An 11,266-nucleotide genomic window follows, 5' to 3' on the forward strand; every position below is an offset into this window, starting at 1 on the left:
ATCTACACAGCACAGTTATGTCAAAGTAACTGATGTTATTTTGAAATAACAATGCAAGCGTTTACACAGCAATTCCGTTATTTCAAAATAATTTCAAAATGATGGATGGTTTATTCTGATTTCTGTAAATCTCATTCCATGAGGAATGACGCCTATTCCAAAATAGCTATTTAGAAATAGCAGTAGTGTCCGTTCCACTGCTGCAATTTCAAAATAGCTCCTCTCCAGGGCCATTCAAACTAATTGCTCCCCAGTGCCTCCTGAGGCTTTAAATTGAGGTAGCGCGTCCACATTAGGGAAGTCTGCCTTGGACTAATTTTGAGGCTTCCCTGTAGCATGGACGTGCTATTTTAAAATAAGCTATTTCAGAGTATTTCTTCCCAAATAGCTTATTTCTAAATAAGTGTGCAGTGTAGATGTACTTATGCCAAAATAGATCTGTTAGTCTTTAAAGTGCCATAGGACTCTTCATTGTTTTTTCTAGAAGTCATGCCACATAAAGGAATGAATGTGAGAGAGCTGAAACTATCAAAACAATGTTTTTATATAATTGTAAAAAAATACAATAAATAAATGTGTCCAAGTAACTAAAGCAAAATGACAGCTATTTATTATTGAAATATATATTTTCAATAGTTTTAGGCAATACCAGATTCAACAAATAATTTACAGATCTGATCTTGCATTCCTTGTGTCCCCAAATACCCATTTAAGACTATCTGAAAGAAATAGTGGCAGATGATCAGAGCTAAATGTGTGAGGAATGCAGAACTGGGGCCCCCAAATGGTTAAATTTGCAGGATTGGGTCCCAGGAGCACAAGCTGTCAAGTTAAATTACTCTGAATTATTAATAATAAATGGAGATATACCTATCTCATAGAGCTGGAAGGGTCCTTGAGTCCAGTTCTCAACCCTCATGACAGGATCAAGTACCATCCCTGACAGATTTGCCCCAGATCCCTAAACGGCCCTCCCTCAAGGACTGAACTTTCAACCCTAGGGTTAGCAGACCAATGCTCAAATCACTGAGCTAGCCCTCACCCTCTCTCCCTTATTGGTATGTATTAACTAATTATTTGTGATCTACTAATACTGTGCCAGATCAATAGAGACATATATTGATAACTACTTTTAGTAACTGAAGAAATGCAGTTTTACAGTCTTTTGGTAAGAGTCTGTCCAATCCTGTTCCTATTGAACTCATGGTGAGCCTGGAGTCCTTTCGAAAGTAAATCTGATAGGACATTTTGGAGAAAAAGCATGCAATATTATAAAAGGTCTATACCAACTGCACATGCTTAAATAAATAAATCCATTAGAAGAATGAACTGGGAATTGAAAGATAAATTAACCATATCTATTAATAGGTCCACATATGCCTACCTCTATAAAATGTCTAATAATCACACAAGGGAAATATAACATGAAGAGCCCTTTAACTGAATACTCTCCATTCTCATTATGATACTTAGCTATAGCACTTGAATGCAAATCAGATCCAGATTCTGTAGCTCCTATCTATGCTGTGCTGTACTTGTATGTGTGTATTTACAAATATTCTGCTGTAAACTTCCTTCGTAACAAAATGTCTCTCTAATCCACTATATACTGTTTTTTCAAAGAAAGTTGTTCTTTCCTGCTTACATGTTTTGCAAACTCCACCAGAAACAAGCCGTTTCATCTTTCTGCTTCTTTGGTACTAATTTTTTCTTGGTCATCTCTGATCCATGTCACATTTGTTGTGTTATTGATAATCTCTCACTATTTGCTGTATGACTCTTACCTTAATGTAAAAATCTTTAATAATAAAAGAGTTCATGGAAATGAAATATTTTCTTGAATAAGGGAGAGAACCTGATCCTAGTATAGTCAACAGCAGATTTGGTTCTAACTCTGTACTTGTACATTGTGGGTGAAAGCCTGTGCCTATGAAGTCAATGGGAATCTTCAACATCTTCAATGGACCCATAATTTCATCTTCCAAGTATACTTCTACAGTAAGTGTTTCCACCGCCAAGAAAATAAAACGTTCTTACCTTTCTGCTGCCTTTGCAAATGATTTATTTTTGCAGTAGATGTCCAAAGATTAGATTCTGTTGTTTTCCTTTAAATTCAGTACTATTTGTATTATTGAATTATGCATAAGTTAACAAACTTAAGTTAACAAACTTAAACTATTCTGAGCAGTGTAGCTTACCTCTCAGTCCCCCTGCTCCAGTGAAGGACAGTCTGCCTTTTATTTACTTTTGCATATAAACTGTCCTTCACACTCAAGCATCATGGATTTTACCTCATTGGCTAATTCTTTCTTCTGTGGAAAAATATCAGGTTTCGGACCCAATCCCTGTCTTTGACTCATGCTCTAAAACACTCTTAAATGACTGACAAAGTGACATTCAAGCTTGTTAAATATCAACTACTAGTAAATGAACCTGTTAATTCTGGGAAGGGAGAAATAAAACTGCCTCTATGTCAAAGGAGAAATATAGGTTGGTTTTTCTTTAGAATTTATAAAATGCAGCTACAGGCTTCTAGGCTGCTGTATCAATTACTGTCTCTCAATTATGAATCTGTTTATGAGCATTGGCATGTCAGTATGTCTGTCTTGTTTATTTTCTTTAAGATCAAGAATCATTTCATTTTAGATTTTTTTTCTTTCATACTTTAGGGTCGAGGAAGAATGTACATTAAGAGGTAACTGAATTACATTGACATGAATAGAAATTTCTAAAACTCCATGAAATCTGATTTTAGCAAATTGAATTTGGAATGTGAACAGTGAGTCCAGCAGGTACTCCTATTAAAGTCAATGGAAAGATTCAGGGAATAAAGTACTACTCATTATTACTATGATTATTTATTTTTTGTATTATGATAGTTCTTAGCGGGGAGGTCCATTCACAGTTAAATGCATGTTTAGCTTAAGCACAGGAGTGACACTATTGGCTCGTCTGAGACTTCTCATGTGCATAAAGCTAAATATCAGTGATGCCTTTTGTGGTGAGGTGGCTCACCGTCACTCCCTCGTCTCTCTCTCTCTGTCCTTTTCCCCTCCGGCGAACCCCTGGATCGCCGGCTTGCCGTCATCCCTGGGGGTTGCTCCCGGGTTGCACTCACGGGTCACCGGGGCCGGAATGTCCTTACTCGGGCTCGGCCCACTCTGGTCCTTGGGTATGGTGGCCGCGGCTCCCGGTGAAAGTTCCCCGGCCGCCGGGCTTGGTCCTCCCGTTCCCGGACAGGTCCGGAGTGGTTGGTTGCTCCGTCCGGAGCCCTCCGCCTGCTGCTCCGCCTGCGCAGGAGGAGAGAACGCCGCCAGTCCCCGCTCCCTCCTGGCTCCCTCTCTCCCCTTGCTGCTGCCCTTTTGACCCGGCGCACTGGGGCCGCCCTCTCCCACGGTGCTCCCGCCGCCCGGGTCCCTCAGGGTCCTAATGCCCGCCCTAGGCGGTGCGCCCGCTGCCGCGGTTCTACCCCCGGCTGTGCGCCCCGCCCCCTCCGGCTACCCCGGGTTGCTTGGCAGCACGCACGCTGAGTGCTTCGGCCGCCAAACGGCCGGCTCCCTCGGGGCGCTCAGCTGCTTCCCCGCCGTGCGCCTCTGTCGCGCTGCGGCTGCAAGTGAGGGGGAACGCTTTCCCCGTCACACCTTTGCAGAACTGGAGTTTATGCAGCAACAGAGGCTATGTCTAGACTGCAGGTTTCTTTTAGAAGAAGCTTTTCTGGAAGAGATTTTCCAAAAAAAATTCTTCTGAAAGAGAGCATCGACACTGCAAAAACACATCGAAAAAATGATCTGCTTTTTCGAAAGATAGCATCCACACTGAATGGACTCTATCTCACATTTCAGCTGTGGACAGAGTGGCAACCAGGGCACCTGTGCTTTTTCCTCTTTCCTCTTCTGTTGAAAGAACTCCCTCTTCCCCGTCCACACATGCCTTTTTACAAAAGAGCTCTTTGGAAAAGGCTTCTTCCTCGTAGAAAGAGGATTACCAAGTCGGAAAAAAACCTCATTTTGATTTTCTTTTGGAAGAATGAGATTGCAGTGTGGACATAATTGAAGTTTATGGAAAAATGTTTTTTTTTTCTGAAAAAACTCTGTAGTATAGACCTACCCAGAGTGAGAGAAAGATAGGATTAAGATCTCTGTTTTGAAAATGGGGAATAGAAGAACAAAGAGAATAAGGGTGCGTCTCCACAGCACCATAACTCAAAATAAGATATGCAATTTGAGCTAGGTAAATTGCGTATCTTATTTCAATATTATTTCAAAATAGCTTATTTTGTCATTGACAGCACCAAATTTTGGAATAAAGTGCTATTCTGAAATGTCCCTTACTCCTCATAGAATGAGGTTTACAGGAATGTCGGAAGAGTGAGTCTGAAATAACAGGCTTGCTCCAAAGATGTGGGATAGCTATTTCGGGATATTCCAGTATCCAAAAATAGCACTGCAGTGTAGATGTAGCCTAAGTGACTAAGCTTGGGTCTCACGGTGAATGTGGCAAAGCTGAGTATTTAATCCAGATCTTCCAAACCCCCACCTAGTGCCTAACCATAAGTCCATCTCTCTCAACAGTGCACATAGAAGAATTGGAAAAGGAGTTTTAATATTTGAAATTAGCATGTTTGTTTATTCATAGACTGCTTTGATTTTGCAATCGAGTGTTTTGATACTGTAAACAAGAAGCAGGAAGCCTTATCTCCTGCAAATTGAAACCAAACTTGTTTGTCTGAGTGATTGGCTGAACAAGAAGTAGGACTGAGAGGACTTGTAGGCACTAAAGTTTTACATTATTTTTAATGCAGTTATTTTTCTACATAATTCTACACTGGTAAATTGAACTGTCATGACAAAGAGATTGCAGTCCAGTACTTGTATTAGGTGATTTGAAAAATACTATTTATTTTATTTTTTACAGTGCAAGTATGTTTATTGATGATTACAAATAAAGTGAGCACTTTGTATTCTGTCTTCTACTTGAAATCAATATATTTGAAAATGTAGAAATCATCCAAAATATTTAAATAAATGGTATTCTATTATTGTTTAATGGTGTAATTAATAGTGTAATTAATCATGATTCATCTTTAATTGCTTGCCAGCCCAAATTAAAACAAAAATAAATAGCATATTGGAACTTTAAAGCCTCAATGGTTTTTCACACTGGAACCCAGGCTAGAAATATTACATTAGTATAGAAAGGTACAGCTTACTCGAAGTATAGGCAGGCCCAAAAGTAAGGAGGTGTTGCCTTAATATTAAAAATGTATACACTTGGACTGAAGTAGAGGTGGATGTAGAAACCAGATGTGTTGAGAGTCTCTGGGTTAGGTTAAAAGGGGTAAAAACCAAGAGTGATGTCATGCTAGGCGTTTACTACAGACCACCTTCCCAGGTAGAAGAGGTAGATGAGGCTTTTTTTAAACAACTAACAAAATCATCCAAAGCGCAGGATTTGGTGGTGATGGGGGATTTCAACTATCCAGACATCTGTTGGGAAACTAACACAGCGGGGTACAGATTATCCAATAAATTCTTGGACTGCATTGGAAACAAACTTTTTATTTCAGACAGTTGAAAAAGCTACTAAGGGGGAAGCTATTCTAGATTTGATCTTAACAAATAGGGAGGAGCTGATTGAGAATCTGAAACTGGAAGGCAGCTTGGGTGAAAGTGATCATGAAATCATAGAGTTCATGATTCTAAGGAATGGTAGAAGGGAGAACAGCAAAATAGAGACAATGGATTTCAGGAAGGTAGACTTTGGTATGTTCAGAGAGCTGGTAGGTAAGGTTCCATGAGAAGAAAAACTAAGGGGAAAAACAATTGAAAAAGAGTTGTCAGTTTTTCAAAGGGACATTATTAAGGGCCCAAAAGCAAGCTATTCTGCTGCATAGGAAAGATAGAAACTATGGCAAAAGACCGCATTGACTTACCTAGGAAATCTTGCATGATCTAAAAATAAAGAAGGAGTCCTATAAAAAGTGGAAACTCGGACAAATTATAAAGGATGAATATAAGCAAACAATACAGGTATGCAGGGGCAAGATTAGAAACGCAAAGGCACAAAACGAGCTCAAACTAGCTACAAGACATAAAGGGTAACAAGAAGACTTTCTATAAATATATTAGAAGCAAGAGGAAGACCAATGACAGGGTAGGCCCATTGCTCAGTGAGGAGGGAGAAACAGTAACCAGAAATTTGGAAATGGCAGAGGGGCTTAATGACTTCTGTCTCATTCTTCACCAAGAAGTCTGATGATGAAGGAATGCCTAACATAGTGAATACTAGTGAGAATGGGGTAGGTTTAGAAGCTAAAATTAAAAAAGAACAAGTAAAAAATCACTTAGAAAAGTTAGATGTCTGCAAGTCACCAGGGCCTGATGGAATGCATCCTGAAATACCTAAGGAGATGATAGAGAAGGTATCTGAGCCTTTAGGTATCATCTTTGAAAAATCATGGCAGACAGGAGAGATTTTAGAAGACTGAAAAAGGTCAAATATAGTGCCCATCTATAAAAAGGGAAATAAGAACAATCCAGGAAACTACAGACCAGTCAGTTTAACTTCTGTGCCAGGGAAGATAATGGAGCAAGCAATTAAGGAATCTGCAAACAACTGGAAGATAATAGGGTGACAGGTAACAGCCAGCATGGATTTGTAAAGAACAAATCATGTCAAACCAATCTGATAGCTTTCTTTGATAGGATAACAAGTCTTGTGGATAAGGGAGAAGTGGTGGACATGGTGTATCTAGACTATAGTAAAGCATTTGATATGGTCTCCCGTGATGATCTTATCAATAAATTAGGCAAATACAACTTAGATGGTGCTACTATAAGGTGGGTGCATAACTGGCTGGTTAACCGTTCTCAGAGAGTAGTTGTTCTCAGAGAGTAGTTATTAACGGTTCACAATCCTTCTGGAAGGGTATAAAAAGTGGGGTTCCACAGAGGTCTGTTTTGGGACTGGTTCTGCTCAATATCTTCATCAACTATTTAGATATTGGCATAGAGAGTACAGTTATTAAGTTTGCAGATGACACCAAGCTGGAAAGGGTCGCAGCTGCTTTAGAGGATAGGGTCATAATTCAAAATGATCTGGACAAACTGGAGAAATGGTCTGAGGTAAATAGGATGATGTTTAGTAAAGACAAATGCAAAGTACTCCACTCAGGAAGGAACAATCCATTTCACACATACAGAATGGGAAGTGACTGTCTAGGAAGGAGTACTGCAGAAAGGAATCTAGGGATCGTAGTGGACCACAAGCTAAATATGAGTCAACAGTGCGACGCTGTTGCAAAAAAAGCAAATATTCTGAGATGCATTAACAGGAGTGTTGTGAGCAAGACACAAGAAGTCATTCTTCCACTCTAGCCTGCACTGATCAGGCCTCAATTGGAGTATTATGTCCAGTTCTGGGCACACATTTCAAAAAAGATGTGGAAAAATTGGAGAAGGTCCAAAGAAGAGCAACAAGAATGATTAAAGGTCTAGAGAACATGACCTATGAAGAAAGGCTGAAAGAATTGGGCTTGTTTAGTTTGGAAAACAGAAGACTAAGAGAGGACATGATAGCGGTCTTCAGTTATCTAAAAGGGTGCCATAAGTAGAAGGGAGAAAAATTGTTCTCCTTAGCCTTTGGATAGGACAAGAAGCAATGGGCTTAAAGTGCAGTAAGGGAGGCTTAGGTTAGACATTAGGGAAAACTTCTTAACTGTCAGGGTGGTTAAACACTGGAATAAATTGCCTAGGGAGGTTGTGGAATCTCCATCTCTGGAGATATTTAAGAGCAGGTTAGATAGACATCTATCAGGGATGGCCTAGACGGCACTGGGTCCTGCCATGAGGGCAGGGGACTGGACTCGATGACCTCTCCAGGTCTCTCTCAGTCCTAGTGTTCTATGATTCTATGTTCTGTGAAATAGATTTTGGATGGAGAGGACTAACAAGAATCAGTACTGCCAATGGCTGGCTCTTTCTCTTCCTATTAGCTGCAGGCACAATGTCCATGGCTTTTCCCGTAGGATCCAGTGTTTTCCCTTGTGAATGGCATTTTGCATAACCAAGTTCTCGTCACTGTCTCTTTTTTTCTAGCAGACTAACAATCACTACATCTCGTCTGCTTGTTCCTGCATGTCTTACTACACCTAACTGTTCAGAGAGAATGACAATGCATATACAAAAGTCGGATTACAAGTTTCTCAAAAGTGGAATCAAATGACTGTCAAGTACTGCCAGTCTCTCTCAGCTGCTATTGTGAAGTGACCTCGAGATATTACTACTCAGCCTCTGTTTTTTTCTCTCTGGCTGTGTCCAGACTCAGGGGTTTTTTCGAAAAAAGTAGCCTTTTTTTTTTTCGAAAAAAGTAGCCTTTTTTTGAAAAAACTTCACCTGCGTCTAGACTGCAGCCGCGTTCTTTCGAAATTAAATCGAAAGAATGCGGCTTTTCTTTCGACAGTGGTAAACCTAATTCCACGAGGAAGAACGCCTTCTTTCGAAAGTGCTCTTTCGAAAGAAGGCGTTCTTGAAAGCAAACAGGCTTTTTAGAAAGAGAGCTTTTTTGAAATTCCGTGTGCAGTCTAGACGCTCTCTTTCGAAAGAGGCTCTTTCGAAAATATCTTTCGAAAGAGCCTCTTTCGAAAGAGGCTTGCAGTCTAGACATAGCCTCTATAACTTCTTCTATCTTACTGGGACCTTCTGCTACAGAATTTCACAGAGTAACAATCCAAATAAAATTCAATGGCAGGGCCAGGTCTTGGACCCTGATTAGCCTCTTTGCACCACTCTGGTAGCGCAAATAGATTGAAAAACTGCCCACCCTGCCTGCTGGGGCTTTTCTGTCTTTGGGGGAAATCACTGGACAGTGAGCAGCTGGCATAACAAGGCCTATGTTCCGTCCTTTTTAGATGCACTAGCATAGAGGGACTGCAGACAGCCTCTGTACTCTGGCAATCCCCAGGTAGGGTTATGGCCATATGGGGCTGTTCCTATCCAACAAAAGTTAGAACAACTAAGGCCATTCTAACTCCTGCACCATATATTTTATGTATAGCATTCAACACATTTTTAATGACATTTATCCCTCCCACCAATAGCTCTTGCTCGGCCATCTATAAATTTGATTAGAGTAGGAAAAGTGAAGTTTTGTTTCAGCAAGTGTGAACAGTTTTCTCAGACTTGGGGCAAGAAACGGCACTGCACATTGTTCTGAAAAGACTGTGGAAACACTGGATATGGTAGCAGCATGCATCTCTCATGTGGATTTAGCCAATGTGACAGCACCTCCAGGTGTCTGAGGGCAGGACTTTCATTGGCAACTGCAAAAACCATTATCTCTGTTCTCTTAGGGAATGTCTACACAGCAACATTATTTTGGAATAACTGACGTTATTCCAAAATAACAATGAGCACGTGTAGGGTATGTCTAGCCTTTATTTTGAAATAATGTCGAGCTGGAGGACTTCTTACTTTGACTCCTGTAAGCCTAGTTTCACGAGGAGTAAGGGAAGTTGAAGGAAGAGTGTTCTTCTTTCTTCAACTTCCTGCTGTGTAGACAGCACCTAAAGTCGAGTTAAGCTATTTTGAATTAAGCTGTCCAATTGATGTAACTGAAGTTACATAGCTTAATTTGAATTTAGCCCTCCTATGTAGATGTACACTGTGTGACTGAAAACAAGACACGTGAGTTCTTACAGGCAACTCTCCTTGGTGCTGTGACTCTTTTGTACTGTTTAATCTTGCAAGCTAAGCTGGTACAGTACATTGGGCTGGTTCAGTTTTTGCATATGAGGTTTCCCTGGTCAGTTACTGGACTTAAATCACATTGGATGAGTAGGGAGAAATTATGATGTTCAAATCCAAAAACATTTCCCACCCATCCTTTATCCTCCCTCTTTACCATTGATATAATGTTGTGGCATGAATTCTTCCTATAAAGCAGGGCTGGGGAAAATACAGCCTGGGGGCCAGATCCAGCCTGCCAAGCCACCAGATCTGGCCCCTGCCAGGACCCTCAATAATGCCACTGCCTAGGTTTAAATCACAGTCCCTGTGTTTCTCTGCTCGGCAGGGAGGGAGAGGCATCGTACGATCTTCCCGCCCCCAGCCCAATCCTCAGCTCCAGTTAGCCAGAAACAACCGGCCAAAAAGAACTGACCTCAGCCAATCTCTCAGCTCCTATTGGCTGGAAACAGCCAGCCAATCGGAGCTGAGAGATTGGCCTGAGCGATTGGGGCAACTGCAGTGTTTCTATATCCTGAGAAATTTCCCAAATTCTGGGAATTTTTGAGTAAAATGTGTCAAAATGGGAAATTGGGAATTTTTTTGAAAATCTGTTAAGTCCTGGGAAATTTTCAATGAAATTAAAATTTCTGTTCATTTTGTCATTCCTTTGGAATAAAAATTTGCGGACGATTCAGATTTATCTAAAACTGCTCTCAATTGGTCAATAGGGTTGCCTATCAATTATTAGAACTCATTGAACTTGATGCTAAAAATTGTACAGCGGAAGGCATTTATACTAAATTCAAGGAGTCAATTTAAAAAAAAATCCATTGAATAATATTTTGGGTGTTGCTTGTGATAGTGCAAATGTGGTGATAGGAGCAAAGAATTCCTTTTTCTCTAAACTTAGAGAGGATGTTCTAAATGTTGTTTTGCTGAGATGTATTTGCCATACATCAGCCCTGATATCAAGTTCAGCTTCTACAGTTTTGCCTGATTTCGTAGAGCAGTTTATAACAAATATCACTAACTATCCAGCACATAGCACTAAAAAGAAAGAAGAAATTGAGGAGATGGTTGAATATTTTCTCCATTTAAAGTTATCTATGTTAAAACCAAGTCAAACAAGGTGGTTAGCAGTACACCCTTGTGTAAACAGAATATTAGTGTTGTGAGATGCCCTTTTTAACTAGATACAACTTGTGTGTCGATCGAAAAAGTTCAAAAGCAAAAGAAATACATGATGCAATGTGTAATCCAGAACTTAAATCCTATCTACTATTTTTGAAATATGTTTTGGATTACATGAACAAATTCAGTGCTCTCTTTCAAAGCAAATCTCCACTCATTCATTGCATTAAACCAGAGTCAGTGAAACTTTTCAAAGTAATTGCAACAAATTACTTAAAACCACATTTCCTAAAAGGTGAATTAACAAAAGTTAATGTGTCGCATCCCTCTAATTTTATCAAAATTAATTAAATGTATACCGGTCCAGAGTGTGAGGAGTACTTAAAATGTATTGGTCCTAGTGTAGCTAT

At 40.1% G+C, this 11,266-nt stretch overlaps 1 protein-coding gene across 4 annotated transcripts in view; it reads right to left on the bottom strand.

Annotated features, from left to right (window-relative positions):
• The window catches only part of SLC12A1 (solute carrier family 12 member 1), a 73,507-nt gene extending 71,181 nt beyond the window's left edge, over positions 1-2,326 (bottom strand). For 3 of the 4 annotated variants that reach the window (XM_006135067.4, XM_006135066.4, XM_006135064.4), the window contains exon 1: positions 2,038-2,177. The gene's annotated coding sequence lies outside the window, so the exon portion shown is untranslated. Of the gene's footprint in view, positions 1-2,037; positions 2,178-2,198 lie in introns of those variants that run through there. The other variant, XM_006135065.4, reaches the window with a different exon arrangement.
• Positions 2,327-11,266: the final 8,940 nt, after the last annotated feature.

Source organism: Pelodiscus sinensis, chromosome 14 (genome assembly GCF_049634645.1).
Source record: "Pelodiscus sinensis isolate JC-2024 chromosome 14, ASM4963464v1, whole genome shotgun sequence".
Classification (NCBI taxonomy): Eukaryota; Metazoa; Chordata; order Testudines; family Trionychidae; genus Pelodiscus; species Pelodiscus sinensis.